This window comes from Schistocerca cancellata, chromosome 9, assembly GCF_023864275.1.
Source record: "Schistocerca cancellata isolate TAMUIC-IGC-003103 chromosome 9, iqSchCanc2.1, whole genome shotgun sequence".
Classification (NCBI taxonomy): Eukaryota; Metazoa; Arthropoda; class Insecta; order Orthoptera; family Acrididae; genus Schistocerca; species Schistocerca cancellata.
The window spans coordinates 496,965,361-496,982,853 of record NC_064634.1 but is presented as its reverse complement, the minus strand read 5'-3'; the positions used below and the strand labels follow the sequence as shown (position 1 = coordinate 496,982,853).

Sequence of the window (17,493 nt, the reverse complement as noted above, 5' to 3'; positions counted from 1 at the left end):
CGTGCAGCGCCATCGAGTCATCGCCCGTCGATTTTCTGATAAACTGGAGTCTTCCTTCAACCCCCTCATCAGGCGACTGGGGGAACCACACCAACAGCGCGGGCCGCATAGGCGTCCCCTCGCACTGCTTGACCTCTAGGTCACCGGGGCCTCGCCCCCATCCGTTCATCTTTGGCACCTAGAAGTTACCATCTACTGTCCCACAAACACATCTGATCAACACCAAAAAACAGAAGTCCAGAACCTACCGTCCTTGTTGACCCCATGAAGAAGGAAATGCTAAGTAGTAAAACCTTCATTACATAGCTGCCTCGAGAAGCCAGCAGAATGTGGGCTGGAGAGGCCACCTGATGATGGTAACGTGGTCGAAATATTGAGCCCGTTCACACCAACACCAAGCTGTTCAACCGTGAACTATTTCGTCATAAAGTATGCTGGGAGAAACGGAAGAACCACAGAAATAAATTTACTAAATTTTGTGTAGAAGCGCTTTGCCGCTGTTTTAAATAAGTGGAATATAAACACTTAAGAGTGAAATAATTCAGTTTCCTTTAATTTACATCTATGGTCACAATCTTTTCTGTTTAACAGATTACCGGTTTCCGTCTTTAATGACCATAATCGGATCTGTCTCATAAAAACAAAGTCCTAATGCACTGCAGTCATAGTGGCATAGTCAACTGTTAAATGCGGAATCAGCGCCAGCATCGTCAAATACATATAAATCACATCACATGCACGAGTCAGACTAGACTCTAAGCACTATGGGACTTAACATCTATGGTCATCAGTCCCCTGGAACTTAGAACTACTTAAACCTAACTAACCTAACGACATCACACAACACCCAGTCATCACGAGGCAGAGAAAATCCCTGACCCCGCCGGGAATCGAACCCGGGAACACGGGCTTGGGAAGCGAGAACGCTACCGCACGACCACGAGCTGCGGACACATGCACAAGTCATGTTGCCAGCAAAACAACAACATGAAACTTATTACATATACGGGTCACTGTGTTTTTTCGCGACGATGTCGCAGCTTGTGAGTGAAATAATTATTTTTTATGACCATGTGTTTATGTGTGCCTAATTATACGTAAACGAAGATACCGATACCCGCTGGTATCGCAGAGTTCGTAAGGTACCATTGTTGATGAGTAAAGTACGAGCTGCAGCTCGATCACTGGCGTAGCGCGCGTGCGTCTACTTGCGTGTGGTGCGACCGCAGCCGGCAAGGCGGCCAGGTGGGAACGCACGCGGTTGACCGGGTGGCTGAGCAGGGGGCCAGAGGACGCAGCCTGTAACGCGGGAAATGCATATCCTCCTATTTGCAGCTGTTGTACAATAAATTTGTTTGCCTTATTTTTGTTACCTGAATATATGACATTTCTGTGTCTTTACATATTGTAATTGTTTATATATATTTATGCATTTATGTCGATATATAATTGGTTTGTTTCGTAAATATTATTTGTATTTTTACGCTGGGTCTTGCCTAGGGAAAACTGCTATCGAACGATTACATCGATAGGTCGTGTGAAGAATCAAAGTGTGTAGGGTCTTTGGTAGTGTTAACTCTGCCGCGTGGAGTGCGGGCAGGGGGAGTCTGACGGGAGTAGCTAGTGGAGCAGGTGTGTTGTGTGAAGCTCCCGCGAGTTGCCGCGCTTTCGGGGTTTGGCAGCATGTAATTGCGCTCGACTTCCGAGGATAGTTTCTGACACGGTGTCGCAGACGGGAAGCATTAGCTGGCGCACATCAAGAGCCCGTTTCGTCTGGTGACCGTGTCGAGAAGAAGGCGCGCCAACATCCAGCTTCAGCAACAGCGACGGCCGACAATGAGTGACTGTCGCCACCTCCTCGATCGACGGCTTCAAACCTTCATCAACCAACAAGGAAGACTGGAAGCACGTAAAGTTTTAGAACTGTATGGCACACCTCAGCTTTTCAAACTTTTAAAATTGTTGCATCACAAAATTACAGCAACTTAGCATGAACCTTTGTTGCTCATTGTCCCAATTGCATTACCAAGCAGGGTCCCTTCCTTTTCCGGAATGAACCCGAGTGTCGTTCAAATTCAGACGCCAGCATTAAAATACAATCATTCCATTTCACTACTTTAATTTCAAAGTTCAGTTAAAGTATTCATAGCTGGCTACAATACTTAGATTACACAAGCACGAATTAAGAGTGCTAGTTTTGTTACCGTATTTTAGCTTACCTGTGACTGCAGCTCAGCTTGGTACGTACTAAATTTTGCTATTGTTAATTGTTCAGAATCATTTAATTCAAGTTCAAAGTTAAATGTCTTATTTCTAAATTGCGTAGATTCAAGTAGTTTTTGAAATGATTGTTGAGGTAGTCCAAGACTAACCGTATTTTCGGTGTGCTTCAGAAAGAAAGCTCACTATTAACTTCAATCACTAAATTAACTTTCGATTTTTCGGTTTTATTAATTATTTTGCTAAATTATGGCAGAGTGTAGCGAAATTTATTACTTCTGACAAACTTTCAGTTTTCACACCACACGTGTCAACCCTCAGTTGCCACGCTTCTAGTGCTAATTATATGTGTAATAACCTTTCTTTTTCAGTTACTATAGTAATTGTCCTTAGGACTGGCGACCGTAATTTCCCCCAAATCTCAAATATCTAATTACCGCTAGTTAATTGTTAACGTAACGGCCGCACATTTACTTTCTTTATTAACTTTACCCCTTTTCCAAAATTAATTTCCACCAGTTTCATTAGCATTTTTCCTTTCATTTACATGTAACCCTTTCCTCCCTCTTTACCGACAAATTAACCTCGGTGACTTTGCATAAAAAGTTCTCGGTTTACTTGCCGCGTCAAATTTGGATAAAATTTATTCGATGAAACAAGACTACTTGCTCACGCTTCAAACTATTGGGACTCTGTCATCAGGGAAGCAGTTGAAATTAGACTCTGTGAAAATAATTTCAACAGAGATTCCGGTTATGCACTCAGCAATGCATGGAAGCGCGCAATTGACATAGAAAGAGCGCAGAGGGAGACTTCTTACATTCCTCGCAGTTCTCCGCCTGTTGCGATGGATGGCGCTGCAAGCAACGCTGGATAAAGCGCGCAAACAAAATCTATGGATATAGAGGCCGCCACCTCAGTACGCATCGGTTTCACCGTGACGTCATCCAGCCAATGAGAAGCCGTCCACTGCTTATAAAAGCGGAAGCCTCACCGGTCCACGACAGTCAGTTTTACCCCTGACGAGGATGACGGAGGTAGTCATCGAAAGCTAAAAAAAAAAAAAAGGGATTTTATCCAAATTTGACACGGCAAGTAAAACCGAGAACTTTTTATGCAAGGACTCCGTCGCGAAAGACTTCGTAGTCATAACCTCGGTGACGATTGCTTTTCCCAAATTTCCATTAGGTACACGTGGTATACTTAGAGAAAGCTTTTGACAATGTTGACTGGAATACTCTCTTTCAAATTCTAAAGGTGGCAGGGGTAAAATACAGGGAGTGAAAGGCTATTTACAATTTGTACAGAAACCAGATGGCAGTTATAAGAGTCGAGGGACATGAAAGGGAAGCAGTGGTTGGGAAGGGAGTAAGACAGGGTTGTAGCCTCTCCCCGATGTTATTCAATCTGTATATTGAGCAAGCAGTAAAGGAAACAAAAGAAAATTTCGGAGTAGGTATTAAAATCCATGGAGAAGAAGTAAAAACTTTGAGGTTCGCCGATGACATTGTAATTCTGTCAGAGACAGCAAAGGACTTGGAAGAACAGTTGAATGGAATGGACAGTGTCTTGAAAGGAGGATATAAGATGAACATCAACAAAAGCAAAACAAGGATAATGGAATGTAGTCGAATTAAGTCGGGTGATGCTGAGGGAATTAGATTAGGAAATGAGACACTTAAAGTAGTAAAGGAGTTTTGCTATTTGGGGAGCAAAATAACTGATGATGGTCGAAGTAGAGAGGATATAAAATGTAGACTGGCAATGGCAAGGAAAGCGTTTCTGAAGAAGAGAAATTTGTTAACATCGAGTATAGATTTAAGTGTCAGGAAGTCATTTCTGAAAGTATTTGTATGGAGTGTAGCCATGTATGGAAGTGAAACATGGACGGTAAATAGTTTGGACAAGAAGAGAATAGAAGCTTTCGAAATGTGGTGCTACAGAAGAATGCTGAAGATTAGATGGGTAGATCACATAACTAATGAGGAAGTATTGAATAGGATTGGGGAGAAGAGAAGTTTGTGGCACAACTTGACCAGAAGAAGGGATCGGTTGGTAGGACATGTTCTGAGGCATCAAGGGATCACCAATTTAGTATTGGAGGGCAGAGTGGAGGGTAAAAATCGTAGGGGGAGACCAAGAGATGAATACACTAAGCAGATTCAGAAGGATGTAGGTTGCGGTAGGTACTGGGAGATGAAGAAGCTTGCACAGGATAGAGTAGCATGGAGAGCTGCATCAAACCAGTCTCAGGACTGAAGACCACAACAACATACACGTGGTTTAATTTTTCACTATCATTAAGGTCGATAAGTGAGGGGGAGGTTACAAGCCGACGCGGAAGTGGGCAGCGGCCGGGGTGGTGACCCGCCGGCTGGAGAGAGGCTGCGCGCTTATCAGCCGGCCGGCTGGCTATCTGGCGCCGCGCCGGCCGGCGGGTCACCGGCTGCGGCTGCGGCTGCGGCTGCGGCTGCGGCGCCCCGTCACACTCGGGACCAGACCGCTAGCCGCGCGCCGGCCGCGATTACGCCCCAGGGTGTCGCTCACCGCCCGTACCCGCCGCGAATTCCGTACGCTGGTACCGCGCCGATAGCGAGGTTGTCATCGGAGGTCGGGAGTTAATCGACCACCTCCGTCACGGTAGATGAGGCGACGGCTCGTCGGCGCGTGCCTACCTGTCCGCTCTCGTGTAGTGGGATTTGCCGCCGGTCAGTGCTGTGCTGTGGTGCAGAGTGCGTAGTGCCCAGCCGTGGTAGCGGTCCCTGGCTGCGCTCCCCTCCCAGCACCCCCTGAGGACGCCGACACGCTGCTCGAGGTCACTCCTCCAGGATGTACTCTCTCGTCCAGAGGCTGCAAGGTGAGTATCCTTCCACTGTCTCCTGCCTTCCCTCCAATCGATTTTACTTTCCAGATTTCACCTGAAAGAATCGAGCTAATCGAACTGTTAGTCAACCGAAGAAAATCCTGCAAATTTAAACCCAGAATTCCTGGAATGTGGCTTTCGTACACTCGATACTTAGAAAATCGACAGCGCTAATGCACTGCTTCGTGGACCCAGGTAGGCGCGCCGGCCCCGGATCGAATCCGCCCGGCGGATTAACGACTACTGTCACTGTGCCGGCCAGCCTGGATGTGGCTTTTTAGGCTGTTTTCCACATCCCCCTTGGTGAATCCCGGGGCTGATCCCCATGTCCCGCCTCAGTTACATGGCTCGGAGACATCGGAACACTTTCGAATTATTCCATGGATTGCACTCGTCGCAGACAGTTGGGGTACACTAATTCCGTCCTGGGGGGGGGGGGGGGGATACGGGGTGGCAGCAGGAAGGGCATCCGGTCACTCCTTAATCTAACATTGCCAAATCCGATTAACCAAGCTGACCCTGCGTACCTACGGGACAAAGGCACAAGCGAAAGAAAGAAATACTTAGAAAATCGATAAATATTGGGAAACCTGATGTGTTGGCAGAAGAGCCAACAACGTATAGCTAGAGGAGGCCGAAATGCACGCGTTAAGCTCACGCAGGCTGGCGTGAGGTCTGGAAGAGTTAAAGGAGTTGAGTCTAATAAATAAAGTACGAAGCTCTTGGAATACTTAACTTTAATCCATAATTGTAGAACATCCCTCTTGATGATACATAATTTGAATCTCAATATAAACTGTTAATGGCGCCTTGCTAGGTCGTAGCAAATGACGTAGCTGAAGGCTATGCTAACTATCGTCTCGGCAAATGAGAGCGTATTTGTCAGTGTAGCATCGATAGCAAAGTCGGCTGTACAACTGGGGCGAGTGCTAGGAAGTGTGTCTAGACCTGCCGTGTGGCGGCGCTCGGTCTGCAATCACTGACAGTGGCGACACGCGGGTCCGACGTATACTAATGGACCGCGGCCGATTTAAAGGCTACCACCTAGCAAGTGTGGTGTCTGGCGGTGACACCACAAAACCTCTTCCTGGAGATGAACAAATTGAGAGCAGCATTTCGGAAAAGAAGAGGTGGAACAGTACAACTTTATTATTATTTCTATTATTATTAATGATTTTATTATTTTTTGGTTATTTACCCTGACCTCATTAGAAACTTAGGGCCCTCTCTTACATATGACCAGGAACGAAACGTCTCAAAGATTTTACAAAAACATTCACAGCAAAGATAGTCATGATAACAATAATAAAACTGACACAAATAATGAAGATAATGGCGACTGACAATAATTATAATGGAAATTATAGTAGACACTAATAACAATGATCATAATAATAAAGCACATTAATAGTAGTCCCGATGAGCATTGCACATCTGACTACACGTTTGGTATTATAGAAGCGGAAGGTCTAAAGCAAACACTGAATTTAAAGAAAGAACTCCGCCAACAAGGAGGGAAAAATATTTTCAACATTTCGCGGCCCTGTCAGCAACTGTATAAAATATTAATCTTAATTTTAAAAACCAACAGCCTCGGTTGCAAAGTTTACCTAGATCTACCTAGGTTTCAGTCGGGATAACCCAACTTTCTTGAGAATAAAAGTAACTACCGTTTGTCTATAGTCGACATCGTCAAGCTAAAACTACAAATCCATAGTTAAAAAAAAAAAAGAGGATGGAAAAGTTGTGGGGGATGGGGATTGAAGAGAGTGAGCTGCAGACTAGTAAATGAGAGACATGCATAGGTGGGCCATTAACTGTCAGTTGAAGTTGGGAAGGAAATAAATTTCCCTGGTTTTGTGTGGAAGATTATTCCAGAGTCCGGCTCCCGACATAGAAGAGGATTTAGAAAAATGTGGTAGTGTTACGTCATGGTACAGAGTGTATTTTGCTTGGTTGAGAACGATTACTACTTCTGTGATGTTCAGACTGCAATGTAAGAGTTGAAGGTGAACTGGAGTGCAACGGATGAGAAGACGAAAGAGCAGACACAGAGTACGGTGGGTTCCACGCTTACCGGCGCGCGGCCCGATAATTACTCGTATGCAGGAGTGATAGGGTCGAAATAGCGTACGTCACAAAAGTATCGCATACATGCATTAATCGACAGTTCTAGCCTGCGTCGTTTTTCGTACGAACGTCTTTGGAGAATAGCATCGCCATAATCAAGTATGGGGAGTATCAGCGACTCTACCAGCTTCTATTTAAGCTAGAAAGTAAATATTTTTCTATAGTGAATGAAGTGACGCTGACAGCTTCTTACACATTGCAGTTGTGTTTTCAGTCCAGTCTAAGTGATGCTTCGGAATTAACCTCAAGTTCTTTGCGGAAGTATAGAAGGTTATTTCTGTACCGTTCAGGATTAATGATGGAATAGATTCCATGCCTGGTAATAAGTCTTCTGTGAACGAATAACGTTGCTTTCGTTTTAGATGGGTTGATTCAAACATTTGTCATGCGCCCGCTCAGGTAAGGTAACTACACTACTGGCCATTAAAAATGCTACACCACAAAGATGACGTGCTACAGACGCGAAATTTAACCGACAGGAATAAGATGCTGTGATATGCAAATGATTAGTTTTTCAGAGCATTCACACAACGTTGGCCCCGGTGGCGACACCTACAACGTGCTGACATGAGGAAAGTTTCCAACCGATTTCTCATACACAAACAGCAGTTGACCGGCGTTGCCTAGTGAAACGGTGTTGCGATGCCTCGTGTAAAGAGGAGAGATGCGTACGTTTCCGACTTTGATCAAGGTCGGATTGTAGCCTATCGCGATTGCGGTTTATCGTATCGCGACATTGCTGCTCCCGTTGTTTGAGATCCAATGACTGTTAGCAGAATATGGAATCGTTGAGTTCAGGAGAGTAATACGGAACGCCGTGATGGATCACAACGGCCTCGTATCACTAGCAGTCGAGATTACAGGCATCATATCCGTATGGCTGTAACGGATCGTGCAGCCACGTCTCGATCCCTGAGTCAACAGATGGGGACGTTTGCAAAACAACAACCATCTGCACGAACAGTTCGACGACGTTTGCAGCAGCATGGACTATCAGCTCGGAGACCATGGCTGCGGTTACCCTTGACGCTGCATCACAGACAGAAGCGCCTGCGATGGTGTATTCAACGACGAACCTGGATGCACGAATGGGAAAACGTCATTTTTTCGGATGAATCCAGGTTCTGTTTACCGCATCATGATGGTTGCAAACGTGTTTGGCGACATCGCGGTGAACGCACATTGGAAGCGTGTATTCGTCGTCGCCATACTGGCGTGTCACCCGGCGTGATGGTATGGGGTGCCATTGGTTACACGTCTCCATCACCTCTTGTTCACAGTGACGCACTTTGAACAGTGGCCGTTACATTTCAGATGTGTTACAACCCGTGGCTCAATCCTTCGTTCCATCCCTGAGAAACCCAACATTTCAGCAGGATAATGCACGACCACATGTTGCAGGTCCTGTTCGGGCCTTTCTGGATACAGAAAATGTTCGACTGCTGCCCTGGCCAGCACATTCTCCAGATCTCTCACCAATTGAAAACGTCTGGTCAATGGTGCCCGAGGAACTGGCTCGTCACAATACGCCAGTCGCTACTCTTGATGAACTGTGGTATCGTGTTGAATCTGCTTGGGCAGCTGTACCTGTACACGCCATCCAAGTCCTGTTTGACTCAATGACCAGGCGTATCAAAGCCGTTATTCCGGCCAGAGGTGGTTGTTCTGGGTACTGATTTCTTAAGATCTATGCACCCAAATTGCGTGAAAATGTAATCACATGTCAGTTCTAGTATAATATATTTGTCCAATGAATACCCGTTTATCATCTGCATTTCTTCTTGGTGTAGCAATTTTAATGACCAGTAGTGTAAATCGGCATTTACGTGTTGGACGGCTGGGCACAAGTTGGTTGAACTTGCACTTACAAGGGAAGGCGATGACGTTAGGATCACAGATTTCTTCAGACTTTGATCGTCTTTAGTAGGCCATTAAAACAACATAATGTGCAAGTAGTAAGGTGCAACACTCTGGCATGCCGAGAAAACCTCGAGAGACGTTTTACGTGTCTATTATGTGGCGTAGTTGCTGGTTAGAATTCATGGTGGTCAATTGGTTAGCGTTCGAGCTTTGTAAGACGAACATATATCAGGAGACAGTTCGACTGCAGCTCAACTCAATAATTAATGTTCTTTCTCATTACTAGTCGTATTATTTAATATATATGACATCTGAGAGGTAATGTAATGAAAAAAAAGTGTATTTGTATTGACTATTGAACTGAATTTCAAATTATGTTTTCCATGTTTGCGTGACGAATACCATCCTACCACGTGTGATGTCGAGTACACATCCGACGAGCAATTCTACACCACCCTTGTGGTCTGGCACATTGTGATGCACTATGTTAATGACTGTGAATAACGCTATTCGCTTCATTATTTATCGAGGTTTGTCGTGGGCTTTCCAAGCCTGTCCCTTGTCCTTGAAAATTTAATTACAAATAGAAAGTAGTCAAATAACATATGATATTCACTACAACTTCATGAAAAAGCACGTGGCTTTTTTCATTATATTACCTTTGCAATGTCACAGAAATTAACTAATGTGACCAACGATGAAAAAAAAATATATAAAAAAAAGTAAGTGTTGGCGGGATTCGAACCATCATCTCGTCCGCAATGACTTCTTACACCCCGTATCTTCGCACAGATACATCAGTTACATAACAGACACTTAAAACATTCTTTTACTAATTTCTTGGAATTCCCAGAGTAACGTACCGTACTACTTACACAGTATGTTGTATTAATGGTCTATTAAAGGTGTACAAGTTTGAAGTAAATCCGTGATCCCAATGTCGTGGCCTCCACGTATTAGATATAACTGAAGGTCGTCAGAATATAGGTGATACTTGCAATGGGAGAGAATAGTTGACACATCTTAAACATGTAATGAGAACAGTGATGGGCCCAGTACTGATCCTTGTGCGACCTTTTAATTTCGAACATTATACACTATTAGTGGGATGTAAGGTATGAGTTGAACCACTGTACAGCACTTGAAGAAAACTTTGGCTCGAGAGTTTAGCACGTAGAATGATAGTCGACAGACTCGCTGTAATCCAAAAAGCACTTATTAGTCGTCGGTTGTTTGTGCATAGCTTGTCTCAGTTCGTCGATCACTTTTATGAGAGCGATCGTCATGCTACAGTTTTGTCGGAAAACTGACTGGGATTCATCTAAAAGGTTACTTGACGTTAAATGATTGGTAAGCTGCTCACGGACTATGTATTCCAAAGCCTTGATAACGCTGGTAGAATGTAAATGGGCCTGTAGTCGCAAGGTTGTTTGGCAGATTCCTTCTTGGGTGATGGTTGTATGAGTCCCTGCTTCCAGGACGTTGCGAAGGTGCTGTAGGTCATAGAATGGCTGATGCATCAGAGGATCGACGAGGAATCTGATCATTTGCACTGTTATATTACCATGTCACGCTACTGCCGGACAAATTCGCGCCATGGACTTTCTGACCGTGTCAGGACTTTCTGACCGTGTCAGGACTTTCGTTCGTATCAACCACTGATTCACGCAGGCCACCCAAGAGGAGTCAAATTAAAAGACTTACACCAAGATTGCATACATCACAACCGGGCTCTCCTGGCCAATAGAGCCACACGCACATTTCATTTCGTTTTACTGATACGCGAACGCATCCGAAGGTAACAGCTGTAATACAATGCTTATACACTCATGGTCAGAAAAACAGGACACCTTCAAGAACTAAGAATAGGATGCTCATTCAAAATGGTTCAAATGTCTTTACTCACTATGAGACTTAACATCTGAGGTCGTCAGTCCCCTACACTTAGAACTACTTAAACCTAAGGACAGCACTCACATCCATGCCCGAGGCAGGATTCGATCCTGCGACCGTAGCAGCCGCGTGGTTCCGGACTGAAGCGCCTAGAACCACTCGGTCACAGCGGCCGGCAGGACGCTCATATTCACAGGACATGTACATTAGTATGTTCTGCAGAAGTGAGTAGCTTTTCAGTCACCTGGGTTCAACATGTGTCCTCTTGCCTAGTAGCCACAGGGTCCACTGTCGGACGTCATAACTTGCTCCATGCGTGATGGCATTGACGTGTATAAGGTGCAAATAGCGTCCTGTGGTATTGCCGTCCATGCTGCATTCACTTGGTTTCAAAGGTCATCTGTGGTGGTTGGCATTGGGCCACAGCACTGCACCCATCCTTTGACCATACCCCATCAATTATCGATTGGCGACATTTCTGGAGATCTGACGAGCCAGGGCAAAAGGCTGACATCCTGTGACACCAGGAAGGCACGTGTTTGTGCAGCAACATGTGGTCGTGCATTGTCTTGCCGAAAAATATCATCTGGGGAGTAATCCAGAAAGGGTATGGCCAAGTGTCGCAGCTTACAGTGGTCCCAGTGCCCTGGACACGCACCATTTGTGATTCGTGGTTGTACCCAATAGCACCCCACGCCACAAGGCCTTGAGTTGTCATTGTATGTCTTATGCAAATGCAGTCACTGTGACGCTACTCCCCCTGTCTGGGGCAAACCAATATGCGGCTATCATAAAGAAAAGAACAGAACCTGAATTCGCCGAAAATCCTATCTGGTGCTATTCCTGTCCCCAATGACGTCGTTCTATACATCATTGCCGTCTAGCATGTTTCTGACATTCATCAAAGACAGGAGGAGAAGTGGAGGGCGCGCACGTAACCCATGCCGTAATAAACGGCGACGGACTGTCACCCCTGGCAGTGTACGGTGTGATACAATTCCACCGTTGCGCAAGAGCCGAGGTGGACGCACACCTGCCCTGCATCGCCATTCGGATGAGGTGTCGATCTTCTCGTGCGTGGTCTGGGTAGTGCGACATGATGCATCTCGTCGTGTTCTACGGCCTTCTTTGAACCATTCGGCACACACCGGTTGCACAATCGAAACACTTTGTCCCAAACGAGCCGCTGTTTCCCAGGTGGATCCATCACAATCTCTCGTGTCAATAACGCGCCCTCTTCCAAACTCACTGATCTGACGCTACGGTTCGTACATACGTCTGCGAGGCGTTCTGCACGACTTTTCAATTCAGACTGTCCTATTACCTGCTGTTTACAGCGACAACGAGAGCCGCAGGCACATTTTGTCGGTAAATGGTGTTGCGATGCGATATCGATGTTGACCTCTAACCCGCGGGCCGACATACAGGGCTATTACAAATGATTGAAGCGATTTCATAAATTCACTGTAGCTCCATTCATTGACATATGGTCACGACACACTACAGATACGTAGAAATAAAGTTTTGTTCGGCTGAAGCCGCACTTCAGGTTTCTGCCGCCAGAGCGCTCGAGAGCGCAGTGAGACAAAATGGCGACAGGAGCCGAGAAAGCGTAATGTCGTGCTTGAAATGCATTCACATCAGTCAGTCATAACAGTGCAACGACACTTCAGGACGAAGTTCAACAAAGATCCACCAACTGCTAACTCCATTCGGTGATGGTATGCGCAGTTTAAAGCTTCTGGATGCCTCTGTAAGGGGAAATCAACGGGTCGGCCTGCAGTGAGCAAAGAAACGGTTGAACGCGTGCGGGCAAGTTTCACACGTAGCCCGCGGAAGTCGACGAATAAAGCAAGCAGGGAGCTAAACGTACCATAGCCGACGGTTTGGAAAATCTTACGGAAAAGGCTAAAGCAGAAGCCTTACCGTTTACAACTGCTACAAACCGATGGATCGGTCGTGGTGGAGATCATGATCAGCAATTCATGTCATGGCCTCCACGCTCTCCCGACTTAACCTCATGCGATTTCTTTCTGTGGGGTTATGTGAAAGATTCAGTGTTTAAGCCTCCTCTACCAAGAAACGTGCCAGAAATGAGAGCTCGCATCAACGATGCTTTCGAACTCACTGATGGGGACATGCTGCGCCGAGTGCAGGAGGAACTTGATTATCGGCTTGATGTCTGCCGAATCACTAAAGGGGCACATATCGAACACTTGTGAATGCCTAAAAAAAACTTTTTGAGTTTTTGTATGGGTGTGCAAAGCATTGTGAAAATATCTCAAATAATAAAGTTATTGTAGAGCTATGAAATCGTTTCAATCATTTGTAATAACCCTGTAATACAGTTCTGAAGAACATACTAACTTACTCGTCCCGTGGATGTGAACGTCCTATCACTAGAAGTTCGAAGTGTTCTGTTCTTTTTTTTTCTTTTTTTTATATAAACATGAGTGTACAATCTTCAACGCCAGTCCATACTTCTATTATAATACTACAGATCCGAAAGAAACGACTACACCGCTCGACCGATATCCATAAAAATTGGAGTAAGATAGCTTGAACACTGATGAAGAAGATAGGCTACTTGACAAAATGTGTAGTACAAGATATACACTGATTTGAAGATTATTACGCAAATAGAGGAAAAATATTTTCTCTCTGAATAAGTTATTTACTGTTTCATTTTTGAACTTTATGTTATTTGTGAAATACTTTTATTGGTTGATATGTTCTACTTTATATGATTCAACATAATCAGTACAATGGTTATTCAATTCTCAACGTGTTTAAACCATATTTCCATACCAATACCAGTTCTATTCAAATGGTTGAAATGGCTCTGAGCACTATGGGACTTAACAGTTGAAGTCATCAGTCCCCTAGAACTTAGAACTACTTAAGCCTAAACAACCTAAGGACATCACACACATCTACGCCCGAGGCAGGAGTCGAACTTGCGACCGTAGCGGTCGGGCGGTTCCAGACTGAAGCCCCTAGAACCACTCTGCCACACCGGCCGGCACCAGTTCTATTAATTGCAAAAGTAACTCACTCTCTTACATTTTCACGAATCCACCGCTTTACCGATTCCGATGGTATTTTATGCGGAGAGAGTTTGAACACTGAGGAAGACTATTCGCTGCTTTATGAGTCGTATCTTTTTGAATATTATTAACATTTTTATATGTGGTGTGTATGAGCGTCATGCAGACGACTGGCGAGATAGTCTGCAAATGCTAGCACCTGTGGATTATTCCATCCTAATTTCACTTACCTTCGTAGGCATTACGCACGATGTGTGTTGGTGGGAGCAGAATCGTTCTGCAGTCAGCTTCAAAGGCTGGTTCTCTAAATTTCATCAATAGTGTTTCCCGAAAAGAACGCCGCCTTACCTCCATGTATCCCCAGTTAAGTTACCGAAGCATCTCAGTAACACATAAGTTTTGTTCGAACCTACCGGTAACAAATGCAGCAGCCCACCTCAGAATTGCTAGTACACTCCTGGAAATGGAAAAAAAGAACACATTGACACCGGTGTGTCAGACCCACCATACTTGCTCCGGACACTGCGAGAGGGCTGTACAAGCAATGATCACACGCACGGCACAGCGGACACACCAGGAACCGCGGTGTTGGCCGTCGAATGGCATTTGTGCACCGCCGCCGTCAGTGTCAGCCAGTTTGCCGTGGCATACGGAGCTCCATCGCAGTCTTTAACACTGGTAGCATGCCGCGACAGCGTGGACGTGAACCGTATGTGCAGTTGACGGACTTTTGAGCGAGGGCGTATAGTGGGCATGCGGGAGGCCGGGTGGACGTACCGCCGAATTGCTCAACACGTGGGGCGTGAGGTCTCCACAGTACATCGATGTTGTCGCCAGTGGTCGGCGGAAGGTGCACGTGCCCGTCGACCTGGGACCGGACCGCAGCGACGCACGGATGCACGCCAAGACCGTAGGATCCTACGCAGTGCCGTAGGGGACCGCACCGCCACTTCCCAGCAAATTAGGGACACTGTTGCTCCTGGGGTATCGGCGAGGACCATTCGCAACCGTCTCCATGAAGCTGGGCTACGGTCCCGCACACCGTTAGGCCGTCTTCCGCTCACGCCCCAAGATCGTGCAGCCCGCCTCCAGTGGTGTCGCGACAGGCGTGAATGGAGGGACGAATGGAGACGTGTCGTCTTCAGCGATGAGAGTCGCTTCTGCCTTGGTGCCAATGATGGTCGTATGCGTGTTTGGCGCCGTGCAGGTGAGCGCCACAATCAGGACTGCATACGACCGAGGCACACAGGGCCAACACCCGGCATCATGGTGTGGGGAGCGATCTCCTACACTGGCCGTACACCACTGGTGATCGTCGAGGGGACACTGAATAGTGCACGGTACATCCAAACCGTCATCGAACCCATCGTTCTACCATTCCTAGACCGGCAAGGTAACTTGCTGTTCCAACAGGACAATGCACGTCCGCATGTATCCCGTGCCACCCAACGTGCTCTAGAAGGTGTAAGTCAACTACCCTGGCCAGCAAGATCTCCGGATCTGTCCCCCATTGAGCACGTTTGGGACTGGATGAAGCGTCGTCTCACGCGGTCTGCACGTCCAGCACGAACGCTGGTCCAACTGAGGCGCCAGGTGGAAATGGCATGGCAAGCCGTTCCACAGGACTACATCCAGCATCTCTACGATCGTCTCCATGGGAGAATAGCAGCCTGCATTGCTGCGAAAGGTGGATATACACTGCACTAGTGCCGACATTGTGCATGCTCTGTTGCCTGTGTCTATGTGCCTGTGGTTCTGTCAGTGTGATCATGTGATGTATCTGATCCCAGGAATGTGTCAATAAAGTTTCCCCTTCCTGGGACAATGAATTCACGGTGTTCTTATTTCAATTTCCAGGAGTGTATATCCGAACATTACAGGCTTGTTCTTCCTACTCATCCGCATTAACTTACATTTTTCCACATTTATGGCTAGCTGCCATTCATCACGCCAACTGGAAATTTTGTCTATCTTGTACCTTCTTACAGTCACTCGACTTCGACGTCTTATCGTATACCGCAGCATCATCAGCGAACAACCGCAGGTTGCCGCCAACCCTGTCCGCCACATGGTTAATGTGTGCAGAGGACAACAGCTGTCCCGTCACACTTCCCTGGGGCACTTCTGACGACACCCTTGTCTCTGATGAACACTCGTCTTTAAGCAGCGTAACTTACGACATGCAAACTATCCAGACTACATTATGCCTATCTGTGAATGAAAGCACTTAACGACCAACTTTACAAACAATTTTAAAGTTGTAACTTCCTGGCACATTAAAACTGTGTGCCCGACCGAGACTCGAACTCGGGACCTTTGCCTTTCGCGGGCAAGTGCTCTACCAACTGAGCTACCGAAGCACGACTCACGCCCGGTCCTCACAGCTTTACTTCTGCCAGTATCTCGTCTCCTACCTTCCAAACTTTACAGAAGCTCTCCTGCGAACCTTGCAGAACTAGCACTCCTGAAACAAAGGATATTGCGGAGACATGGCTTAGCCGCAGCCTGGGGGATGTTTCCAGAATGAGATTTTCACTCTGCAGCGGAGTGTGCGCTGATATGAAACTTCCTGGCAGATTAAAACTGTGTGCACCGACCGAGACTCGAACTCGGGACCTTTGCCTTTCGCGGGCAAGTGCTCTACCATCTGAGCTACCGAAGCACGACTCACGCCCGGTCCTCACAGCTTTGGAAGGTAGGAGACGAGATACCGGCAGAAGTAAAGCTGTGAGGACCGGGCGTGAGTCGTGATTCGGTAGCTCAGTTGGTAGAGCACTTGCCCGCGAAAGGCAAAGGTCCCGAGCTCGAGTCTCGGTCGGTGCACACAGTTTTAATCTACCAGGAAGTTTCATATCAGCGCACACTCCGCTGCAGAGTGAAAATCTCATTCAACAGCTGTCCCGTCACACTTCCCTGGACCACTTCTGACGACACCCTTGTCTCTGATGAACAGCCGTCTTTAAGCAGTGTAACTTACGACATGCAAACTATCCAGACTACATTATGCCTATCTGTGAATGAAAGTACTTAACGACAAACTTTAAAAACAATTTTAAAGCTCTTGCGAAATTTTTTTCCCCGTGATGCTCTCTACATCTAGCATTTAGTCCCGTCCTCTGGGCACGTGACACGGGTACAGTCTCTGACCGTTGGAGGAGCGTAGGACGTAGTGCTGTCGCACTGAACAGCGAGGCTGTCAGGTGTGGACGTGAACGCCTGGCATGGAGGCAGCAGTTCTGAAACCTCCTCTCCATTTCGCTGTTCTGACAATGAAGCTGCTTGCTCACGTTTCAGCAGCGTAGCGTCTTGTTCAGTTAGACGATTTTCCTACTCGGCATGTGCTCTTCACTCCTCGACAAGGTTTTTTCATTGAAATTTGGCGAGGAACCATGTATTCAGTGGCAAAGTTACAAGTGTTTGCACACGAGCTATATTACAAAAAGGATTCAATCCTCCTCACTCCTGAACTGCGGAGGTATA

The 17,493-nt window shown here is 46.4% G+C and overlaps 1 non-coding gene across 1 annotated transcript; it reads right to left on the bottom strand.

The window, feature by feature from the left end:
- Positions 1-16,601: 16,601 nt before the first annotated feature.
- Positions 16,602-16,675, bottom strand: Trnas-cga (transfer RNA serine (anticodon CGA)). The gene has a single exon. It is a non-coding gene; the product is annotated as a tRNA-Ser (tRNA).
- Positions 16,676-17,493: the final 818 nt, after the last annotated feature.